This window comes from Ammospiza caudacuta, chromosome 5, assembly GCF_027887145.1.
Source record: "Ammospiza caudacuta isolate bAmmCau1 chromosome 5, bAmmCau1.pri, whole genome shotgun sequence".
NCBI classification, from domain to species: domain Eukaryota; kingdom Metazoa; phylum Chordata; class Aves; order Passeriformes; family Passerellidae; genus Ammospiza; species Ammospiza caudacuta.
The window spans coordinates 49981234-50005887 of record NC_080597.1 but is presented as its reverse complement, the minus strand read 5'-3'; the positions used below and the strand labels follow the sequence as shown (position 1 = coordinate 50005887).

Below are 24654 nucleotides of genomic sequence, written 5' to 3'. Positions count from 1 at the left end.
ATGGGCTCCTCTGATTAGCAAAGTCTGAAAGTGGTGTTTTCAAGGTCTCCTTATGATTGCTTTGGCATTACTGAGTTCAGCAGTAAACTTTATCCATCACAGCTCTCTCTTGCTTCACAATGTGATTAAGGCTGAAGAAGTGAAGATATTCTAAAATGCTGTGTGTTTTTCTATAAATTTTCATGCATGGAGATTCATACAAATCACTTCATTATCTTTTACAGCCCACTGCAAATGGGAAAAGTGGGGTAAAACTGAAAAAAAAAAGTATTCTGCCTGTCTTCATTATGTTATGAGCTAAAATTATCAAATCCTATTTTCATGACACCTGATGCAGTGTTGTGAATTCTTGTAAAATGAACACCATTGCTTTCCCAGGTAATCAGTGACTTGATTTAGGTACCTGTAGATAGAAATACTTTGAGTTCAGTGCTGTTCCTCATATATGAAAGAAATATAGTTTGATGGCTTCTGGAGTTGCCTGTGAAAGATGCTTATTTAGTCACTAGGAGTGAGTTTTGCTGGAGCATCTCCTTCCCTTGCTGTGCCTTGGTGTGTGGGCAGGGGAGCTGCTGACCTGGACTAAATTTGCTGGTGATTTCTTTAACCTTTTCTTTTTTCTTCTTACATTGTACAGCAGTCATAAGCTTTAGCTGAAATAAATAAATATAAATCTTGTAACAAGTGCAAAGTCTGGTGTACAATAAAGGGATGATAGAAAATAACATGGAGAGAGTTACAGAAAGACTATTGTTTAGTAGTGCTAGGGAGTTTCACTGAACATGATAGTAAATAGTTCTCATCCCTTTGCTTTAAAAAAATGTGATTAGTTTAGAGAACTCTAAGAAGAAATTGGCATTCTTAAAATGCTTGCCATTTCAGAAAACCATTCAGAACCTTGATGCTGGATTTTTTATTTATTTTCCAACCCAGCTAATCAATTTTGTAGCAAGCATGTAAACAGTTCTATTTAGAGCTGAAAGAATGACAGAATATGTTACATTATTCTGAGAGTGTACTCAATGACTTGTTACTCCAAGAACTTCATGCTCAAGATAAATGTCTTTCTTGAAAGCCAGTTTTATGGGTTACTAAGATTTCTGACCATGCAAACACGTACTCAGCAAGGACGTGAATAGGGAATGAAACTTAGGTATGGCAAAGTGAATCTTTTTCTGTCTGGGTCTGTAAGAGTAGTTAAAATTACATATTCTCAGTAGTAGTTTACAAGGAGGTAGAAAGTTTTATAGATGGGAAATACCATGATGTCCATGTCAGCAGCAGAAGGATTAAGCACAGGTGTTTTAACATGTACAGTAACTGACCTATAAGCAGGGAGAAAGGATGAGCCTGGAAGTACAGTCATCATCTTCTCTCAGCACAGTGAAAAGTAGTACAGTAAGTCAGAGTACAAGAGAAACAGTAACAGGCACACCTTGACTAAGCTACCTATGGAGTAATACAACTTTGGAGCCTGAGTGCCTGGATTTTTACAGCACTCGTAGAAGTAGCAATTGGACTTTATATATCTAAAATAATTCCATACCTCATATACTTGAATCATTGACCTTTTGGCTATGAACACAAATTAAAAATTCTGTTTATATAATATGAATGAACTACAGTTACAAAGGAAATAGATGGCAGTGAGCTGAAAATCTTTGCCTTTTACGTAGCAAACTTCTGAAGTGAGTTCTCTGTATTATGCAGTGGTTGGAACTGCTGTAGATCTTTGAAGCATTTTAAAGTTGCAACTAGTGCCACTGTAATGTAGTTCCTGTCTTGATCCACTGATCAAGATGTACTGTGGATGTAACTCCCAAACTCCTAAGGGAGGCAATTGAGATTTGGAGGTACTTTGACAGCTGTGAATCAGAAAAGAGTTGGGACAAAAGTCATACCCAAAGTTGTGTACTTTTTTTTTCCTGGAAGGGCATGCCAAAATTTGATGGATGGAGACAAATATAAGGAGGGGTCAGAAGAGATACCACAGAGGGAAGAATTGTGTTAGAGAAAGCAGGAGTTTTGTGATAGTATGTGTCTGAGCAGGCATCTCAGTGTAATTTACTTCAGGAGAGAGCTCAAGGATCAAGTGGTTCTGATGTTAATAATGTTTCTGTGCTCAGATGTTAATAACTTGAAAAAGTAGCTAAATCTTCACCAAGCCGGTTTCTAAAGGAAGCCTATAATAGCTTATTGTCAAGTTGTCAGGAAAAATAAAACCACACAGGTTTACTCTGCTTTTAATTTTAGTAGAATGTTATGGGTATGTCTTTTTTTTATACAAAAAAGTGACTTACTGGAAATCCACATATTTATGAATGCTGGAAACATCTCCTTTTAATTTTAGTAGAATGTTATGGGTATGTCCTATTTTTATACAAAAAAGTGACTTACTGGAAATCCACATATTTATGAATGCTGGAAATATCTGTTAAAAGCTGATTGTATGACAGTGTTAGGAAATTATGCATAAAAAATTCTGATAATTGGTAACTGAAAAACTGAGGATTGAGCAAACAAGTGAACCCTCTTTTTATTCATTTCTAGATACTGGCTCTGGATCTGCAGTGAAACAGTCTACCTTATTAGAGGTTGGTGACTTTTTTTTCAGCTCTTACATACAATTTTAAAGTAATCTTTCTGAGAGGCAGAACCTCAGTGCCTTTGACATACTGACAAGCTGTTGTGTTGAATGTTTCTGTAGCACTAGACCCAAGTGATCTGTGTAATAGAAAAAAATGACAGTAATTCTTCATATTGTGATTTGGGTTTTTTTTTTTTGTGAAATTCCTCCTTGCATTTCTGTTTCATATGCTGCTTCAGTTACTGTAACTTAAACAAATCAGTGTAGATCAGACTTAAGTTTTTAGTCATCCTTAGCTAACCTATCTGACAAATAGCCCAAAAATCCCCAGTTTTACTGTTTATTTCATTCTTCTAGAGTCAAATATTTATCTGGATCTTTCATCCATTTCCAAAGTACTAAGACATGACTTTGTGTATATGTGACAGTATGTGGATTATATCGTGGTTCATTAATATATTAATATATTATATAGTATGACATGAGTGTTCAATGCTAATGAGATTATACATTTTAGGAATTATTTTTTTCTTTGGACCTTGATTTATGGTATAATTTCTGGAGAGAGCTAACTCATCTGTTAAGCTATTTTTATTTACGTTCTATAAAACTGGTTTCTTCACTAACAAAGATGAAAGTGCAGCTTATTAATAGTTATTTGTGATTCCAGTTGTCTGATCTGAGTTCTGGAAGTTTGGCAATGCATTTCTATTTGGATTGAGTACGATATCATGGCTCACTGTGTTAGTTCCTGTCCTTACACAGCTGTGCTTAGGTTCTTAGTACGATTCACCTTTAAGTGAAGCTTCTTATCAGCCAGATCTGCTGGAGCCATTAGCATTTCTCAAACTTGCAGCACATGCACACTGCTGCTAGCAGATGTTTGTAGGGTTTCTACCCTCTGTGCTTACAAGGGCATAATTTTTTGCTGTATGACAGGCATTTGAGATAGATCTTTCATTCCTGAAACCTGTTCCCTATTTGAGATCAGATCCATTAAATTGTTTACACACTGCTTTTCTGTTTGAGAATGAGTTTATCCACCCTAATTGTATTCCTCCTCACACTCTATTTTCCAAGTATATGTTATACTTTCCTTACCAATAAGGTCATAACTTAATGTATGCCATAACATAAGGTATGGCATGTGCTGTTGCTCTCTTTAATTAAAGAACTGTTTTCTTTTATTGTGTAAATGAGTTCATGATCCCAGGAGCAGCTGGATATACCTGATGCTTTTTGTCTTCATTCAAAATGGCCACAATATCCTGCTGTTTCTAATTTATTCATGTCATCAGTAAAGATGAATATTTCTTTTATTGTTTGCCTGGGAAAATGAAGAACAAAGATCGTTACAGAGGTGTGGAAGGTGTAAGTGCAAGAGTGTGCACTTCCCTGTAGTGGCAGAGAGCATTGCTTATCTCTGCTGGGAGAGGGCACCTGCCTGCAAGCTCATCAGGTGGTGCTGGGGATCTGTGCAGCTGCACTGAGATGCAGGTCAGGTCTAATGTAATTCAGTGCTTTTCCCCAGGGAAGGAAGCAGCTGGGAGTAAGTCACTGGTGTCCTGCACAGCTCTCTCCTGAGCCCCTGGAGTGCAGAGAGGGAGCAGGTCACATGGTGAGCATGCAGCTCTGATCACCATCTTTAGACAGTGCCTGCCATGTGAAATGACAGAGGCTGGGGGTAGGGCAGTGCAGCTGGAATGCAACAGGGCAGCCTCCCTGTTACTCTCTGACCTCATGGGATTAGCCAGTGTTTGTAGGATCTGCCAGTCATTCATGTTTTGTTCAGGTCTGGGAGAGATGCTGAGCTGCCATAGAGGAGCACTCTCTGGCAGAGCTCAGCACTGGGGCCAAGGCTGCAGGGAAGTGGCAAAAAGTGCCTGTTGTGTCCCTCTCTTGGTGTCTGGCTCAAAGACATGGTTCTGTGACAAGACCAAGCACCATGGCTCTCATGTATTTGAAGAGAAGGTTGAGAGGCAAGTGTATCATGCTTCAGGTATTCAGCAGAAGTAATGCTGGCGTGTTAATTATTGCATAAACTGCAGCATCTTGTCTAGAAGTCTCTTTGAGGTGCGCTGTCAACTAATTAAATATCCAAGCATTCAAAACTAGTGCTTTTCATATATAGATGTATTTCTGTGCAGCAATGGAGTTTCTTCCTCATTGCAATGCCTCTAGACATGAAAGATACTGTCTGGTTATAACTGTTACTTGACTAAATACTTGTCAACAGTCTTGCAGAATTCCTTTTGGGTATTTTTTAATGACCAGAAACAGGTCCAATAAGCCTTTCCCTGGAAAGGCCTTCATAGGGTAGAAAGTAATGCATAATAAACAGAATCTAGAACTATATATCTGCCTTTTATATTGGAGGCATTATTTTCAAATTACTCAAGTGTTTTAAGATGCTTTTGGTAAAGGCCTAAGCAAAGTATAAAGGGCAATCTGTTTTCCACATAGTAGATTGTTGTTCACCAGTTTGTGCCAGCCAGTACAGAGTGCAATCATTCCTCTCAAGAGATGAATTACTCAACTGCCTCAGCTTCTGCTGCTCCACATTCTTATCCTTGGACTGTTCGAGTGGTCTGCTCCTCTTGTGGAGCAGACTGGCAGAAATGTAAATATCTCCCATTGTCTCCTTGATAAAGGATCTTCACCTGTGAGCTGTTTTGGATATGCACCAGTTTTCACAACAATGCAGTTAATTGTGCTTTTGAGATTTTTTTTTTTGTGTTTGAAAGAAAACAAACATTTTTTTTCAATAGCACTGTGTACAGCAGTATCTTACAAAACTGCTGCAGATTTGCAGAAATTGAGTTATTGAGTGGTACACTGATACATTGCAACAGGCCAGGTAATTTATCTTGCCATTTTCTGTTGAGAAAATTTTGTTTAAGATGATAATTTACTCAGGTGTTTGACAGAGTAGGGACTGTGAAAAGATTAATTATGTCCAGCTAAGATTGCCTGAATCAACTATATTTGTCTTTGACTAATTTTCTTGTGAAATAGGTAGGACCATGTGCCTTCAACATTTAATTTTTTAAAAGTTTGTATTTATTACATGCATACTTCAGTATAGTTACTGCTGCAGTTTCTCAACATGCCTGAGTATTTTCCCACCTTGCTTGGGGTTAAAATGTGACTGGTATGTTACTGAAAGCCACCTCCAGAGTGCGGTTCCCCCCGGCAGCAAAATCCTTTGACTTTGGCAGGACAGTATGGAAGCACATATGTAGCCATGAGTTCAATAATTATCAAACCAGCTGCAAATTCTGAGTGTCAGGCATGGATACTTATACCTGGGGGTGTCCAGAGAAGTCTTTGCTAGAGTGGACCACAAAAGCCAGTGGCCTTGGAGGAAACACAGTAACTGATGTAACAGAGATGATGTATACCAGTTCCCTAAATAACCCACAAGCCCTTCATTTGCAAAAGAAAATTAAACTATATTTTGCTCAGAGGAAGCACTGTTTGCATAAACAACATAATTTATTGTAGATTAGGAGCAGAGCACTTGCAGATTTTCAAAACACTTCTTTTGTTAATGTGTCAACACCGCTATCCTTAGGCAGAGCCTGTGGAAGGAAGATTATCCAAATATTTGTCTAACCAACCTCTGGAATTGATGCTGGTGTCAAACACAAACTCCTATTCTTGAGGAAGGAAGCATCTGTGTTAGGCACTTAGATCACGGGTGTGGTGAAATCTATTTGAACCAAGGCAAGACATTAATGCAGTTTTATGTGTTGCCAGTTTTCCCAAATAAATAAAAAGTAGTTCATGTGAATAGGAATTGAGTGTGTCAAATGGCCTTGCAGACTTTGACATCTTTGCTATATTTCACTTTCCATCAAGAACAGTGTGTGTTTTCATTGTAAAGAGACTAAGTCTGCAAAGCAGTGCTTACTTGACCTTCCAATAATTATGCAAAATAGTTGTTACTTGTGGATTTTAAGACCCAAAAAACAATTACTAGATAGCTGCAGACCACAGAACCTTTTTTTGATATGGACATTAATTTGAAATGCATAGGTTTTATTTTTTTAAAGATGTCTCAGTAAGGTATTAAATTTGTTGATAGTTGCATTATTAAAAATGCTTATTCACTAAAAAGCAAATCAAGGGATCACAGATTAATGTTTACACTAAGGATTTTTTAAACAATAGGCTGTATAAATCCCACTCAAAACCACTGCAGATAGTATGAAATCTGTTGCTGTCTGCTGGTATTTGTGGAGTATACAATTTCATCTTAGCTTTGTTTTGAATAACCCAATAGGTTAAAGTTCTTTAGGTCCTGCCAAAGGCAAGTTTGACAACTGTGACTAAATAGAAACTTTAGATTTGATCTTAAATATTCTTTTAAGGTGTTGATTTAAGGACTAAATGCAGAATACCAGTAATGACTTCACTAACATCATGTACTGTCCTAATTATACCAAATACAAAAGCCGAAATTACATGTTCATTCTAAGAATATTTATATATTAGTGTATAATTCTCCCATTTATTACTTCAAGGATGACTGAAACTGCACACTAGAAGTGCACCTTCAGCTGATTTCCTGGTCCTTGCTGAGTTTGCTTGCGAGCCTGTTGGGATATAGCTCTCCATTTTAAAGATAAGATTTCATGCTTATTCTTCAAAATTAATACCATTCTAAAATTGAGAAATAGCAGAAGCATAGTACTTTGTAACTGAGAACTGGACAACAATCTGATCCAAACATGAATTATAAATGACTGAGTAGTGCATACCTAATTTTGCACATGAGGTATAGCAAACTGCTGAGTTACATGTGCTCTGCTAATCCTGCATCATGGCAATTTAAACAGCATTGCTGCTAACAGCTCATTATATCTTTTTAATGTCATTTGCATGCACCTACATGTCTATACATGTGCAAATGCATACACACAAACAAGAGAGGTTTAAATGGAATTGCTCTCTCCTGGATGACACCTGTTTTAGTCACTCCCATGGATGCAGTAGGATGGGATATTTGATTGCTTGCACTGAAAAAGCTTCAGAGAATCTCAATAATCATCTTTGAAGGATTTGTTTAATAGTGAGTGTATCCTGGCTACTGGTGTTAATACTAGTGTATCCTTGCTTTGAAAGTGTCTCCAAAACTTATGCGCATTGAAAGTGCCAGAACAACATCAAGATTTAAGCAATTGCTTCTGCAAATTAGATTATTACTCACTGTGAAACTGCTGAAGTAACATAGAAAAAAATCTCATATTACTGGAAATAATGGTGTGAAGAGTTCAGCTTTTGGGTGTGCGTCACATGTGGAGAGGAGAGAGACCATCTGCTGTCTACTGAGTGCTGCTCTGGTGAGGAGAGCAGTGTGGGGAGCTGATGTGAAAGCAGTGAGTCTGTTTTGGCAGCAGCCAGGTGGGCTGTTCTCCCAGGAGATAAGCTGTGGGACAGATAATGGATCAGAAAAGTGGCTTCCACAGCTGGAGGTGATACTGGTGTTAGATGGATTGGCTGATGTTCTTGATAGACTTGAGTCTGCATCACTGCAGAGTGCTTCTGGAGAGGTGGTCACATTTTTCATCTGAGTAGTGGTAAAGGAATCTGCTTTGCCAAAAAAAATATTGCTAGGGTGATCTTCTATGCAACAGCAAGAGGGGTGGTGGCCTACAGAGACTTGATTTTTACTAGGGGTAACTTCATTTAGAAAATTGAGTTTGTTTCTAGAGCTCTGTCAAAAATAGGCATTTAAAGTATGAAATTGTATGAGGAGGGGTATGTATACTGCTGAGGTATACAAACTGATCTCAATGGCCCAAGTGCTTCCCATCTCCATTTTACTGATGAGGTTTCTTGTGTCCTTCTCCTCCTATTTTACCCCATTTTTCTTAGCTCACTTTTCTTTCTGTCACTGTTTCAATCCTTCTGGAATAATTGCTTCCAGTGAAATCCAGTTCTCAACTATTTGACATTAGGAAAAAGAATTTTAGGCCACTAAACTCCCATCAGCTATTATTCCCTTCCCTTAGGCTTGCCTAAAGAAGGCAAAGACTGTCAGTATGGGCTCTTTACCCCCATGTATTCCTTACAGATCTTACAGATTGCTACCAGCCTGTTCATAACCATAACAAAATTTACCTAATACAGTAATCTTAGAAGCAGTGAGTAATTTTCTTCCATAAAAAATCACAGGTGTGGATCACTGAGGGTGACAAACTCACCAGCTACCATCTCTCTACCAGGTCTGCACAGCGAAAAGCAAAAATGGCCTGCACATTGCTTTATGGCCACAGACTTGATTGCATCTTGAAAATGTTCCTTCTTCTGCTTCACAACAGAGTTTGAAGATGAAAATATTCTTCTAAATTAAAATGTTCTTCTATATCCACAACATGCCTTGGAGTTAATAAAGGATTTAAATTAAACAGTAATAGAAACCAAGAACAATGGTCCATGTTTCATTTCATGGTGGATAAAGAAAGTCAGCCTTATTTCTATTTCATTTATATTTTGAAGTTCAAACACAGGTGAGAGCTGCGGCTTATGATTGAAGTCTCCCTCTTGCTTCTGAGCCCTCTTCACTGTTGTGGCTGCATGCATATCTTAGGTATGTTCCAGTTTTGTCTGTGTGTGTGCGTTTTTGTGCCTGCAACATGAGTCTACAAAATTCCCATTATTGGTTTTTGCAGTGAAATTCAGTTGAGCAATTCTGAACCAACTGGTCACATTCCTGTGTGGAGAAGTCCAGGAAGAGTGAAATTTATTGATATTTCAGACCTATTGTTTAGGAAGCTTAAGTATTAAATTAGGTGCTTCAGCAGACCATGTGTGAGTTATTGGAGTACATTCCTGAGCTGCATTAACTTGCTGTCAGTTTCTTGGCTCCTGATAACCAATTCTTAGCGAAGTTGTCTTGAAGATAATATTTAAGGTGGGAGATGCAACCTGTGTGTTTCTGATCTCTCTTCCCCTTGTTTGATAGAAAATGAATAACAATACTTTTCAAAGTGAGTGATGTTTGTGCAGGCTGGGAATATGTCTGTGTGAATTTGGTGTTGGCTCTGTGAGCAACATCTTTATCACAGTCTCTGTTTTGACAGGAGGTTTTCATTTAACTTTTTATAGTCATTTCATAAGAGGCATTTGCATGTAATAGCCAAACTGCATCTGGGAAATTGTGACAGGAGCAATCAGACTGTGGATGTTTTTGTAGGTCAAACAAGCAGCTGATTGCTGGCAACATGGCTCAGCCTTGCAGAGTAGGGCTGGGAAGAGGAACCTGGAAATTCCTCATGAGAAGTGCAGAAACCAGGTGGTGTCAGAGGGTTTTTCAGAGGCTTTCCCTGAATGAAAACCACCTGAAGCCAACAAGGAGCATTATTATTTATCCAAAGCACTCAAACCAACCTGGATTAGTTGTTTCTCAGGGGTGTAACTAAGAAAGGAATGAACAGTCATGTAGGTTGTAGGAAGGAAATTCTTAAGCTCTGGGTCTTAAGGAGCAGAATTTCAGAGAGTTGAGATTCTGGTGAAAGCCACTCCACCCTTGGGGAAGGCATGGAAAAGACAGCAGTAGGGTGGGCAAGATATGAATCCTGTTTGACCTTTACTTTCAATACAGAGTAAAACTAAAGCATCTTTATATTAGTCATGAAATTTAAGCAAGAAGTAGAAGCTGTGACGACCCATGAGTGAGTAGCTAACAGAACAGCTCTTGGAGCTGGCTTGTGAATCACTCCAGCTCCTCGCTCTGCCTGGTTCAGGCATAGCCCTGGGGCTGTGCTTCCAACCACTGTCACTTGGTGTTCCAGCTGCTCAGCCTTGGAGGTGTGCAAGGATCAGACTATCTCATCACTTAGATCGGTTTCTATTTTGATGAGAAACCTCCAGCTGAAAATATCATGAATACAATTAAATACTTTTGGGGACTTGCTTCACACAAGGACATATAATATATATAAATTATGGTGTGCAGGGTACATATAAAATTCAAAATAAATATTTTAGGATATATTTTCCATGTATATTTAACTCCATTATGACAGGCTTATGTTACATAACTCAAATTTAATAAGCTGATGAAATTTTCATAGAGCTTGTGCTGCCAGCACTGCTAATGTAATGGAACTTTAATTTGGCATAACATTTTACTGTTTCTTAAGGAAATGAGGTTTGTGCAACTGCTTTTTGCCTGTCAGTTCTCTACATCAAATTCTGACCTTCTGTACTAGCTCCCACTAAAATGAGTGAGGTTCTCTGCAAGCCTTGAAGAGAATTAGGTTCTTACAAGTTTCATGGTGTCCATAGTTGAGTACAGAGGAAAAAACCCAAATCAGTTCCCTCCTGAGTGGAAAGCTGTTACATATTTCCCTTGGCAGCATCAACATGTACACACTCTGGGCTAAGCATAGCAGGCAGTGTCTCCTGCCCAGAGGAGATGTCAGGAAGTACATGTGCTGGAAAAGAAACTGAAATTATTTTAAGAAGCATGAGAGAAGTAGGACTTCAGTTTGTAGGAAGGCTTGTTTCATTACATCTGTTGACCACAGAACAAATGATTACATTTTTTTTAACTTTCACCGTTCATGTTTTAGATTTCAAGTACATAATTACTGAATTCACCAACCATGCAGTTTTAGACATAAGATGCCTCAGAGATGAGAACAAGTGGAAAATTTAGTCTATGTACATTTATGCTTAATGCAGCTAAAGCTATTTTGCTTTATATTTTATCTTTAACCAAACCATTTTTTGGTTTTGTTCTCTGGCAGCAGTCTGAGATACAGCTCAGCTGTCTGATGTACAGCTTCAGAAATACTTTTGTCGGGTCTTTCAACAGATTAACATTAGTTTTCATTTAATGTCTCTCCAGAAGAAAGATCATTAAAAAAAAGACTTCTGTATGGAGTCACAATTAATTTAAGTACTTTGCCACTGGTGATATTTTGAGAGCTAGTAATGTATGTTCTTATTTTTGTTAATATCAATATTTTTTCTTTTACTGTACTGTGACTTAAAAGGATTTGAGTCTTAATGAATAATTTCTAAAAACAAAGCATAACATTAGTTCAGAAGTTTTGCTTTTATAAAAGCTAGAGTGGCCTTTGTCATCAAGCCAGAATGAAGAGAAGAAAATCAAATAATGATAATGCACCTTATCCAGTCTGAGTGAAGAAAAAACCTTTATGAGTGCTGTGAAGTTCGTTAAATTTGACATCTGACTGACAGTCAGAGATGTAGATTCCCAGAGTGGAGAGATGCGACTGCCACTGACCTGCCCTTGTTCTCTCACCAGTGTGCCAGACAGCTCACCAGAGAGCCTGTGGAAAGACAAGGAACACAGAAAAACTGGTATTGCACCTAGAGGAGATCTGCTTTAATAAAAATAGAAATACTTTGAATGAAATGTGCAGAAATAGTGCAAAGAGGACCTAGGATCAAAACCGAAGGTAAATGATCTGTCAGCATAAAGGCATAAAAGCATCTGGAAGAGGTTAGAAAATACCTTCAAAAATATGAATAGGTAGAAATTTTAGAAAAATGCTTTGATGCACTGGTGAACGATTTTGCAAAGTAATTGCTTAGGACGGTTCATTTTGCGGATGAAAAACTTCCATTGAAGGGATAATTGGAGAACTACAATTAGATCAACAGAAGTTGATCATCTGTATATGATTATACAGGTAATATAGTAGCGCCACCTATTTTTTGACATAATGTTAATAAGGAAGTGACATAGTAATCCAATTATTTTAAATTTTTTTAAAATTAATAAAAGGAAACATATTGCAAAATTATGCGTTGATGTTATCATGACAGTATGTTATATCAAAAGAAGTTAACAAATTTCAAAAGGACAGCCAAAGTTTATTGATAGTTCTGATAGAGGGTAAGAGAAATAAATTTCTTTGTGTTCAAAGGCATAAGGTTAGAAAAGGTTAAGGACAAAGGTGTTCATTGAAGAAATACAAGCACTTCTTTCTTTAGGCTCCTAGTTGCTGTTTTAAGATGTTGGAGTAGATTAAGCTAAGCTTTGCATAGCTGCAGCATTTATGTATGCTGCAGGTATCCAAAACTTAGCTTAATCAGTATGGCCTGAAATCCTGATCTTGGGGACATATGGACACTTCAGCAGTCCTCACCTGTCAGACTTTGAATTTAGAGGATCTCCTTAAATACAGCATGGATTCTTTCCAGCCTTGATATGTTAGGAAACTGATGCACCTTGAGAGAAGGGGGGAGAAGAAAAGGCAGTAAAGTGGAGTTACCTTCTCAAATTAGGACATAGCTGGAGTATGGCATACAATGGCAACAGAGTCATAAAACAGGGAATATAGTTTGTTTTGTATGAGCCAGCCTAAGCAATGCCATGGCATATTCAAGATGTTTAATATGTTCGTGCCATCAGTGCAGATGTGGGAAGTACTGTTAGGTAAACTCGTAGGGCAACAACCACATCAGGCACTGGGCTCTACCTGTCCTGGGTCACCTGCTGCTGCTTCCAGGTAGCTAAGTACATGGCATACAGATAAACTTCATAGCCTAGGCTGTCACCCTGTTTTTCTTTGTGAAGTTTTCTTTATGTCAAGTCTGGGAGCTGTACAGAAGTGCATATAATTAGTGAAATGTCCTTCACTGGTGGTATGAGGATTTTTTGCCTTTCCTCCATTTGGTTTCTGAAGCCTCTAGGATTAACCTTCAGCCTGAATGAGTCAGGCAATCCACTTATGTTCCACTAGCAGTGCACTGTATTTTCAGCAACTCAAATGTAATTTGTTTTAGTACAGTTAATGATATATGTAATCATATTTTCTGGTACTGAGTTATATTTAATAGAGTTGAAACATCACGCAACATATAAACCTTAAAATGGCCTTTTTAAGTCTTCTCCTAGTTTCCTGCCTCCCCAGGATGATGTCCTTTTGTTCTGGCTATTTTTTATGCTCTGAGTAGGCAGAGGGAGGTGGTATGACTTGAAATTAAAAGTTCCAAGTATGTAATGTTTGAAACTCATCAACATTATTTTAGGAGCATCAATAATCTAAGCATAAAGGTAGGTATGAGGGCAAATTGAAGATGTATGTTATATACATGGGAAATAGACAGATGGGAGATGGGTGTCTCCCAATGCTGGACACTGGGATAGAACCTAGATCTCTAGCTACTCAGGGAGAAGAGAGGCAGGAACCAGCACTTAAGATTTGGTAGGTTACATTATAAAGTTATCTGGAGTGTGGACAGAGCATTTGAAATATGATTTTATGTGAAACTTGTCATTGTGTTTCATTCCTAATTACACTGAATTCATTCAGAAGCAGAAATCTCTGTCTAGCATAGGGCAAGAGGCATAGGTAGGGGTTTTACTATCTGATACTGCTGATGAATTCACTGGACTCTATACATAAAGTTAAATGTTTAAGCATATAACCAGAGAATACAACTGGTCTGAAATAAGAGTAAAAGGGAAAAGTTAACGGAGAGCATGATCAAATGTTGTAGAATAAAAAGGCAGCAAGTTGTTCATGTTGTTTTCAAAAACTCCTGACAATTTATTTGGATTCTTCAAAATTCATTCTGCTGCAGCTAAATGCAGATAAAATTTTATTACAGAAATTCAGAGATACTTTTCCTTGACCACTACTCTTCCTGATTGGTGGGAAAAAAAAAGTCTGTGTTTCCAAAAAGCCTTGTCTAAATATAAGACTGAACACTATGACTGGTGATGTTTTGTAAATGTTTAGTGTACTGAAGAAAGACTGTGGTCAAAAAGAATGCATTTCCATAGGGGACTAGGAAGAGGTGCACTGCCTCCTCTGGACTCCTTCCGACAGGTCCTTGTCGTGTTGGGGACCCAGAGGTGGACACAGGGCTCCAGGTGGGGTCTTAGCAGAGCAGAGGGGTGGAATCACCTCACATGGCCTGCTCTCATGCCTGTTTTGGATGCAGTCCAGGATATGTTTCACTTTCTGGGCTGCAGGTACACATTGCTGGGTTATATTGAGCTTTTTGTTCAAAAACATTCCTAGGTCATTCTCCCCACGGCTAGTCTTGATCTATTCTCCAGAAAGATTGCAGAGGTTTGGCCATTTGTTCGTAACTACTGTGATCAGCTCTTACCCAGTCCAAATGTCACCAAGATGTTAAATAAAACAACACATAAATAAAATGTGTTCCAGTGTTTCTTCCTTTTCTTCCATAAATTGCAAGTGAACACCCAGTTACCTACGCCAACTCTTTGTTTCTGAAGGAGTTTTTGCAACTACTTATTGGAGAATGTGAATAAAGGAAAAGACAACACATTTCAAAATCAGATGTGGAAGATCTTGTTCAGGGTTTGGCTTCAGGTCAGACACATAAATCTTAAGTACCAGATAGAGATCTTGTGATCATCTGGCTCTCTGCTGTATGTTTGTTTTAAGAGTCCTTGGCTTCATAATAGATACTTTTTGTCTAAATTAGCTTCTATAAAAGTTCTTCATTTTACTTGGTAGTCTCCCAGAAGAAAGCAGCTCCTTGGAGAATGTATGATAATGGTGTAATATTGAGGCAAAGTTCTGGCAGGATTTCATGGACTACTTTTATAATGTTTCTACTTGATTTTCCCATTATAGGCTTACAAAACCAAGATTATCTTAAGCATGTCAGTCCTGTTTAAATCCAGTTGGTTATTTTTATTATGAAAATTAACATTTTTATAAGTGCTTTGCTGGATTGGGGCCCAGATGATTGTTACATCTTCCAAATTAAAGCTTCCTTGATGATCATAATAAGGGAATTATAGCAATAATTATTAATGAATAGTATTACTGTGTAAATTCCCCTGTGAATCTAACTGCATATAGGAATTAGAGCATTGGCTCCAATAGTTTATTAATGTGCCTTAGCAGTCTTAATGCAATTTATTTACTTTCTTGCTTACTGATAACTATTTCTAATTCTGATAAAAATAAATCCTTTGTGATTTGGAAGTGGACTGTTTGGATCACATGGGAGTAGATAATAAATCTTCAAAATTCTCCCTGCTGAGGAAAGCAAAAAAGTCCAAACAGTCTGAGCTGACCTTTAAAAGGTAAAAATCTTCCTTTTCACATGTAGGAAGAAAAGCAGCAGAGAAGTTAGGAACCTCCAAATGTATCTTGTATCTAAGTCATTGTGTCAGTGAAAAGGAGAATTTGAGAATGAAAATGACTTTACATAGGCTGGGTCATTTTGAAAAGCTGTTCCTACTTTTGAGTGAGCATTTCTACAGCTCATAGAGGTGAACATAGAAATGGTAGCACTAACACACTTGATCTTTCCTGCTGGTTTATTCATTATTGATTCTTGACTCTCCATTGTGATAAACATGCAGGGAAGAGTCTTTACTGCATTGCTGTCAGTGGCAGTTTAGAATGCTGAAGCAGTTCAGGGTGGGTCTCATTTTGCTGGCATGGAACAGTATTTAGGAGTCTTTAACTTTTATTTTAATAAGCCTAGGATAATTGCAAGGAAACTTCTGAATGTCAGCAGCCAGGAGAACTCGCATATTTCCTTCATCCAGTAGGATGATGGGGAGCTGCTTCTCCTAGCAGCAGCAACTTCTGATAAAGTTCAAGGCTTGGGTGCCAAAGTTATGATCACAAGTCCTACACCTCAGCTTGCTGTGCCATCAGTGCTCCCATTCTGGGGATGATTCGTGTCCAAAACAAGCTTAATGCTGGGGTGGAAGGAAAGCTGGAAAGGGTGTAGAGAATGTGGCTGTCTGGAGTCGCATGTGAAGTAAATGTCATGTGTTGTAGTACCACATAAGAGACAGAAGTGGGAGAAACTGAGAACCACAAAAGCTGAGATGCAACTAGGTTTTGGTTGGGCTTTTGTTTGTTGGGTGTGTGCTGTGTTGTTTTAGAGTTTTTTTCCTTAAGAATGGTCAGAGTCTGAATCTTTAAAGGAAAACCCAGAAAAGTGAGCTGGTTTGGTAAGAAGGGCAAAGGCTGTCGCAGGGCAGTGGTAAAACTACTTGTACTGCCCTATGTCTAGATGTGTTTTTGAGGAATTATTTTGTAATGAACACTATAGGTATTTTCCAGATGCATTGCAGAACTACAGAGAGAGTTGTACAAGACACATTTTCTTTAGTTTATCTCAGATGGCTTTGTTGTCTGGTCTTAGTGTCATGACAACTGAAGTCTTGTATGTTTCCTTTTAAAGCAACAGGGGTTTTCATTGGTATCTCAGCTTGTTTTTATGGAGATAGCAGATAAACATAACTACTTTTGTGAGAAGCATAACTAAATACTATGAAGCAAACATTTCCCAGATAACTAAATACTATGAAGCAAACATTTCCCAGACTACAACAACCCTGCAGTCCTGCTAAAGTTAATAGAAACTGCCAGTAGCTCTATAGCAAAATTGGAGCCTGTAGGCTAGAAAACAATTCTTCAAACCCTGGCCACAGATTTAAGCTTGTATAGTCGTTTAAATTTGTCACTAATTTGTGCTCTGTGTTTTGTACAGTGCAGTAGCAGTTTTGTTTTATATTAGGAAATAAGAGGAAGATACTGGTAAGAGGCATCTATCAGATTCAGTGCTTCTGCTACAAAAGATTACTAGCTTTTTAAGACGTGATAACATATCGGTAGTCTGGAAATACACTGGTAAGATCAAAATTGAATTCGTTAGAGGATTCCTGTCCTTCATTGTCAGGTTATCTTAGAATATTACTCAATCTGATAGGAACAAAACCTTTTATGTGCTTTATGGCAGAAAATGCACTGAAAACAAGGGGAAGAGATGGAATATGGCCAATATCACTTATAAGTTCAAGACTAACTTAATTTGCTCTTTAGAAGTCAATGAATAGATTTATATTTAATTTTCTAATGGGTAAATTCTGTTATTTACTTTTAAAGTTGTATGCCTGCAGTTGTTTTATTTTAGACCATCATAATGCTTGAAAGAAATGAATAATTTCTGTGAGAAATTGGGTGCAACTTCAGTATAATGAAACTTCTCAGAACAGGTGGGCTGTATCAGTGACATTTAACTGAATCTTAAGTGCCAGATGGTATATTTGCAATTTATTTCAGGATTTGGCCATAGATTCATTGTTTGTCAGTACCCATATACTGCTGTTATAAATAAAAGCTTTATATACAGAATGGAGCCCACCACTTTCTGTAAATCCTAAAAAATGCAGCCCTCAAACACACAATTAAGCTAACACAAAAGGATAGTACCTCTTGATATTCTTCAGAAGTCAGTTTTCATGTGGGGTAGCTAGAAGACTTGCATATTTGTACTTTTTCTTGATGTTGCTACTTTCCTTCGTGGACAGTTACAGTGGGATACACAGTACATGTCCATTAAGCTGCAGCTTCTTTCCTTTGAAACATGCTGTGCATTTTTCTTTTGAAAATACAGTCTCTGTATGCCTGTTAATATCTCAAGCAAAAAATAACTAAAAAATTAACAGGCAGCTTATGTCAACTCAGAGGCCCAAATAGTTACATTGACATTATTCATCTCACTGGTCAGATGGAGAACTGTAAGATGGACAACTACAAAAAGGCAGTAATTTAACTGTTTTGGTGGATTTTTTGTTTGGGGGGGTGGGGGGATAGGAAAGGAGGTTGACTGTTTCTTAACTTCTGCATCCTATAAGGCACAGTATTTAGTTTTATATGGTGATTTGACTCCTATGGAACATTTCCTGTATTTGTCAAGGAGCTGCTGTTAGTTTTTGCAGACCTTAGTAATTGAAAGAACGTTTGGAAAATTTTCTTTAATTTATCTTCATAGGACCGTCCATGCTTCAATGCAGATGTGTCTGCAAACAGTGGGAGAATGTTGCAGTCCTTCAGCCATCCCATCATTGGCCATGTAAATGAAAATGTTTGGTCTTGGAACTATATCAGTAAAAACCCTGGCCAATGACTAGAAATACTTATTTTACATTAAATTGTTTACTTTTTTTAATCTATGAAATGTTTAGCTTAATTTGTCTGTATTAAAAGAATTGGTGAGCATTTAAATGTGTACAAGAGATGTGTTTCTGATACTGTGTCATCATTTTTCATTTTGATTTTTGTTGTTAAAATCAGAAACTGCAATGCTACAGTCATTGGACCAAAAAGTATTTTTCTTTCAGAAATAGACCACACCCATTCAAAAGTATCCTTTATTTGTTGTTTACATACTTATTGTTTACTCATTCAAAACCAATATTCCACAGTATATCTCATGGTAGCATTTCACTTTGGGACTAGAAATCGAGCTCGTACTTCCTCAAAACAATTCCCAACTTTGTTTTAGTACCATTGCTTTAGCTTCTTCTAAAACAAGCAAAAGAGCTTGCATACCCATGTTGTGGTTGCAACCCCTTATGTTTTGTAGTTCATATCATATGTTGTGCTTCTCACAACGTGCTGTCTGTTATTCCTTTGTCTCTTCAGACAAAGTTGTAGACATTAGTCTCTTCATTCAGATATTAGCATCACCCCATGGAAATAGCCTATTCTGTATGAGCTGGTAAAATCGCGTTTTTGTTGGGGGGGAAAAAAAAATAAAAATCACCTAAGACCCCAAACAGTTTATGCAGCATGGGGAGAAGGAAGTAAAAAGTCACACAAACCAGTTGCACTGATACAGGTTAGAAAATAAGGCTTAAAGGAAAGAAAGCTTCTCATTCCCATTTTTTATAGAATTTGTAATCCTGATCTGGCTTAATTTTGTGTTTTCCCCCAAAGGTGAAAATTTACATATTTAATTGATTTTCCACTAAATTCTCTCTGATAAGTGTTTTCTGCTTCTACTAATTGCTAGGCTCCTCCCCCTGCAGTCTGTGATGCATATTTAGAACTCCTCATTTCATTTCATATTGTCTCTTTATTTGTAGTTAGCAATTTCTCACAGTGCATTTCTAAGGTGGAAGATTAAAAACATGATTGTTCCTGGATTTGAGAATGGATATTATTGCAGGCGAAATTCCTTCCTAGGAGAATCCAAATGTCTGATTCAGTTTTTATTTGGAGGAACACAGTTGTCCCCAAGCAGAAAATAACCTTTTTTTCTCTATTTGTATTTTTATGTTTATTTTCTCTGGTCAGACAGAGCTAACGCTGTGTGTTCTGTGATGGAAGTGTTGATTCCAAGAACTGTGAACAAATATAGATGAGAAATTCAAAAGCCATGCTCTGGCAGAGAGGAGAAGGGGCTAGTGGTGAATAGCAGAGAATGATTGTCACTGAAAATACAGGCTGTTGGTAGCAGAGAAGTGGGAAGCTTTCTGCCTATTTTGTGTCACTGCTTCTTTACTGGCAAGCTACTGATCTAGATTGACCTGCATTTGAAAACACTTGGTGGTACTGACTGAGAAGTATGTTTGACATGGGGATAAAAATTAAATACGGGCCTCCCACTTCAGTTTTCCTTTGATATTCATGCATCCAAATGCTATCTCGTGTTGCTTATTAGGAAGCACAGGGACATTTTTGTCATTCAAAAGTGTAGTATGACATGCAAAATTAGTAAAGAATGAAATAAAATTAGGGTGAGCAAATAATGTATTTCTTCTGGTGGCTCATTGTTGGAAAAGACGTGCTCATTCCCTCCATCATTGCAAAAGCAAGGACAGCAGTCCACTCTGAAAAGCTATAATATGCTTTCTCTGAGTTTGCAGACTGAGTAGAAAACAGATGAAAATCTAAATGTGCAGATTACAAAGTGAGCAGGAGAATATGCCTTCTGACTATCATGTACTTTGTCACTAGTATTAATCTGCAGAGAGACTATAAGTTGGTATTTCTGTGGTTTGGCATCTGGAATGCTTTTTCAGGGCATCAGATTCCTGTGGCCACAAGATCTCTGAATTGGGAACATGCTGTTCCCCAGATTTCTGGAGTTGGCAGGGTGTGTTCAGCAGAGCACTCTGCTGCAGCACGCGGAGGCAGAGTGGGACACTGGGCACTGTCATGATTTCAGTCTGGCTCTTCTGACACGTGCTGTGCTCTGGAGAGGACCTCAGGCCTGCCCTGTTGCAGTGGTCTTGTCCAGTGATCCGGATCTGCCATCAGCCCAGCCCCAAACTGCTCGTTCAGGGGCTGTGGACTTGTGCCTCTAAAGCAAGGGCTGCCTGTGGCGCCTGGCTACCCAAGCCCCTGCCCTCACCCTGTGGCCCCCTCCCACCCAACTCCAGCAAGATGTTTGGATGCAGCAGTTTGTCTCTTGTTTGTATGGTAAAAGGCTTGTCATTAAAGCATTTCAGTCAGCTGGAAACATTTATTGGCTTGAGCTTCATGCTTAAAAAGAGCTGGCAGCCCTGAACTCGTTGCTATGCTCTCCACAGGCAGTGGCCCTGAATTTCTGCTCACATGGATACTTGGATTTTTCTACTCTTTGGCAAAACATGTAATTCAGTTGATTCCTGTGGCGTACTCTGAATTTTTGTAGGTCTTTGGATGATGATATGGGAAGGAGTCTGGCTTCAATAGCAGGCAGCCCAACACTGAATTGCTGTTGGGTGAAGCATAGGCTTGCTTTGTCTATCCTGTGATGTAAATTGGTACTGTGATGACCAATAAAGAAAACGGAGGGAGTTCTTAACTAATGATGGTTAGAACAATCAATCCAGAGGTGAGGAAAGTCACAGAGGAAGCATGCAGAGTAGAGTGCAAAACCAGCAATATCAAAGATGCAGGAGAAAAACATATCAAGCAGACTGTTTGCTAAGCTCAAAACATATGAAGAGGTTCAATTGCTCTAAGGGCTGTCCAGCTGGCCTGAGGACAAGGATGTGACTAAAAAACCATGTGAAGAGAAGACCTGAAGAAGAGAATTTTCCCATCAGTATTACAGATAGTCTGTGGAAGCATATGCTGCAGCAAGTCATGCTGCACTTGGTGCTAGCTTTGGATCAGCAGTGATTTGAAGTAGATTGCTCTGTAAACATTGTAAACCACTTGGAGGGAAGTTTTCTGTGTTGTCTTGGATACAGCCTTTGTTGCTGTTTGAGTGCAAAGGCCTAGGAGAACATGAAAGTAGTACTCTCTACAGCTCTATATCTGTAACTCGCTCTTGGGACATTTGGAGTGGCATTTTTCTCAGTATATATGGAATCTCTTTTACACTTGAAATATGGCTGATACATATAGTAGTCTGTTGTACCAATAACTATGGTTACTATATTTTCTTTTATTCTTCTTTTGTTTTATAATATAACTGTAAATAAACAGTATGATTTTTTTAAAGCCTGTGCTATATTACAGAATACAGTATAGTATAAGTAGTAGGGAGAATCATATTGGCATGCAATTTATATAATTGTATTAAATGTCATGATTGTTTTTGAATAATGTTTAAAGAAGGAATTTTCATATAATTAGTATCTTTGACATCTTGGGACACTGGCTTAAACAGTAAAGCAGAACAAGCAGCGGTTTTGTTGTGGTACATGTTTAGGTATTGGTAGCAGTGTGATCCACAGAAGATCAAAGTCACATTTTCAGCTTAAATGACTGAACTGGCAGTCTTGATTTTGTTCAGCCTCATATGACTTCTCTGTAGGAATTGAGAGCCAGCTCAAATTCTATGTCTGACTCCATAGGTTCTGTGAGATAGTTCTGGTTAAATTCCTATTGTTCTGTGCCCTCTGATACCTTCCATTACTGTAGTGCTGAAAAGTCAGAGTCATCAAACAGAGATCACTTTAAACAAACAAGAAGTCTGTCCCTCTCCCAGTGAGAATTACTCATAGTAGTTATGAGTGTAAGTATAACATAAAAGGCAAAGACAGATGGGGAATTGCAAAGAAACAGTGAAAGAAAATCATCCATTGAGGATAGCGATCTCAGCTTTCCAGAGCAGCCAACGCGCTGTCAATTTAATTTGCAATTATCATAGCAAACAAGATTTAAGAAAGGGTTTGAAGGAGGGCAATGCAGTAACTTTGCAGGTGTTGCAGAGTTCTTCCAAAGTGTGAAGTGTAATGGGAGGAAGCACAGAAGTGGTTCACTGAGAATTTAACAAGGACATAATGAAAAATAACTTGCAGACTAACTGTAAGTTGGCAGTTCAGTACCAAGTGAGAATAATAATGAGAATAGTCCATGGAACCAGTGTGAACTTGCTTTTATTTGACATACCAAAGAAGTGGAGGCAAGGAGAGAAGTCACATGCTCAGAGTAGCAGTGCTCTGATAAGGTACTGTCTTTGTCCAGGCTAGAGGAAAATATTTTGTATTAATTTGTTTCTAAAATTATGAAAAACTGGACAAGGGTATTAAGTGCATATTAAAAGATTTTATATGAGCAATATTATGCAGAAAGATTTTGCAAGTGAATTTAATGATCTAAGGATGATTTGGGTTAGAGATAACATTCAGACTGACACACTGATTCAGAAAGAATCTGGCAGAATAAGTTTGTGGGGGTGGGTAATGAAAACCTTAATTTATCTATGAGGAGCCTAAGCTGGTACCTGAATTTACAATATCAGAAATACTGTCTGAGATACCAATTTGAAAAGAATGAGGTAGTATTGAAGTAGAGGTACAGCATCTAAAGAGAATATAGTAGTTGATACTGTGTCTATCAATGAGATTGTACTAGAGTAAAGTTTTAGGAAGAAAAAACACCAAAAAATTCTCCAGAAAGCGTAGAAGAAACCATGAAGTTGTTCCTTTGAATGACATCCAGAGCAGCAGTTAGAGACATCAGGATAAGACTGTGCTAAGGTAGCCAAAACATCAGAAATAAAAACTGCTAAACATGAAAAACTATTGGCATGTCAGGAAGATTGAAAATGACCCCACTTCCTGAGGCCTGGATAACTGCAAGTTATAGAGATTTAAAGAGTTTAATTTGCGCATTTTTAGTGCAAAAAGTAAAAACCATCAAGAAAGGAAGAACATCAGGACTTGGAAGTGCTAGGTAAATAGTTGGACTAAAGGATCTCAAGGATCTTCTCAACCTAAACGTGTATGATTCTATAAATCAAGGCTGAGGTTAGACTATAGTGAGAGAATAACAAATAAAAAATAGAGGTGCATAAACCAGCAAAATTTGCAAAAACTAATTACAGAAATAAAATGAAGAGTTGTAAGATGTTGATAAGAAATGGCAGCATTTAATGGTTTTATGGTCTCAGAATATACTCTGCTAAAAATGGGATCCTGTGATTGAGAGTACCTGACAGTCTACTGCGTAGTATGTCTTAAAACCTTACATGCCATGAGTACTTTCCCATACCAGATTGAAGAGAAAGGTCCCAGTTCTGGAGTTTCTACTTTGAAAGGATAATTTTCCAGGAGGGCTGGGAGGCTGTGTATTGTACTGGAACTGGTTTTCATGATGAAGGATAAATCTTTGTGTTTTTTCTTGTGGGTTTCTGACATCTCTCTAGGCATAGTAAAAATGAGAATGTCTTATTTACATGAGAAATGTGGAATAGGAAGAGTAAAGCAAGGAGAGCAGGGCATTTTCATTATCTCCTTTTCATCAGCAGCAAATCAGGGAATGCTAAAGTTACAATTAAATACACAGAGAAGGCAATCAGCATGGATTGTCATGTCACAGCTTTTGTCAGCATGGATTGTCAGATATTTTTGGGATGCCTAACACAGTGAAATACCCAGGCAGTCCTTCAGTGTAATGATACCTATAACACTCCTATTTGTGTTTGCTGATGCCAGTAACTTCAAGAAAACACTAGTTTGTCCAGTTTCTGGCTCTTACCCTTCTAAATTGTAAAACTCTTCTTATATTTGTTATTTTCCAAAGGAAGTGTACCAGTTTCTATTTTTATTGTTGATGCTTCTTATGAAATTCCCTGCTAGATGTAAAACTATTCTTCAGAGCTTCTCTTGAGGAACCCACCATATTACATACAAATTCTAAAATATCAGGCAAGTGTTGCTGACATCTTAACAATTTTTGCACATAAATAGTTATTTAACTGATGTATTATAGTACCAATGACAATCACATGGAGATGTTTTCCATTTCAAACTTCTGAATTCAATGACTAATTTAACTTTCTCTCATAAAAAAGGCAAACAGTTAGTTTCTTTTTGAATCAATGATCAAAATTCATATTCTGGACAG

The 24654-nt window shown here is 37.9% G+C and overlaps 1 protein-coding gene across 1 annotated transcript in view; it reads left to right on the top strand.

Annotated features, from left to right (window-relative positions):
* The window catches only part of CNTN1 (contactin 1), a 205777-nt gene that overhangs the window by 54995 nt on the left and 126128 nt on the right, over positions 1-24654 (top strand). Inside the window, exon 2 of the mRNA XM_058806137.1 lies at positions 2551-2594. The gene's annotated coding sequence lies outside the window, so the exon portion shown is untranslated. The remainder of the gene's footprint in view (positions 1-2550; positions 2595-24654) is intronic.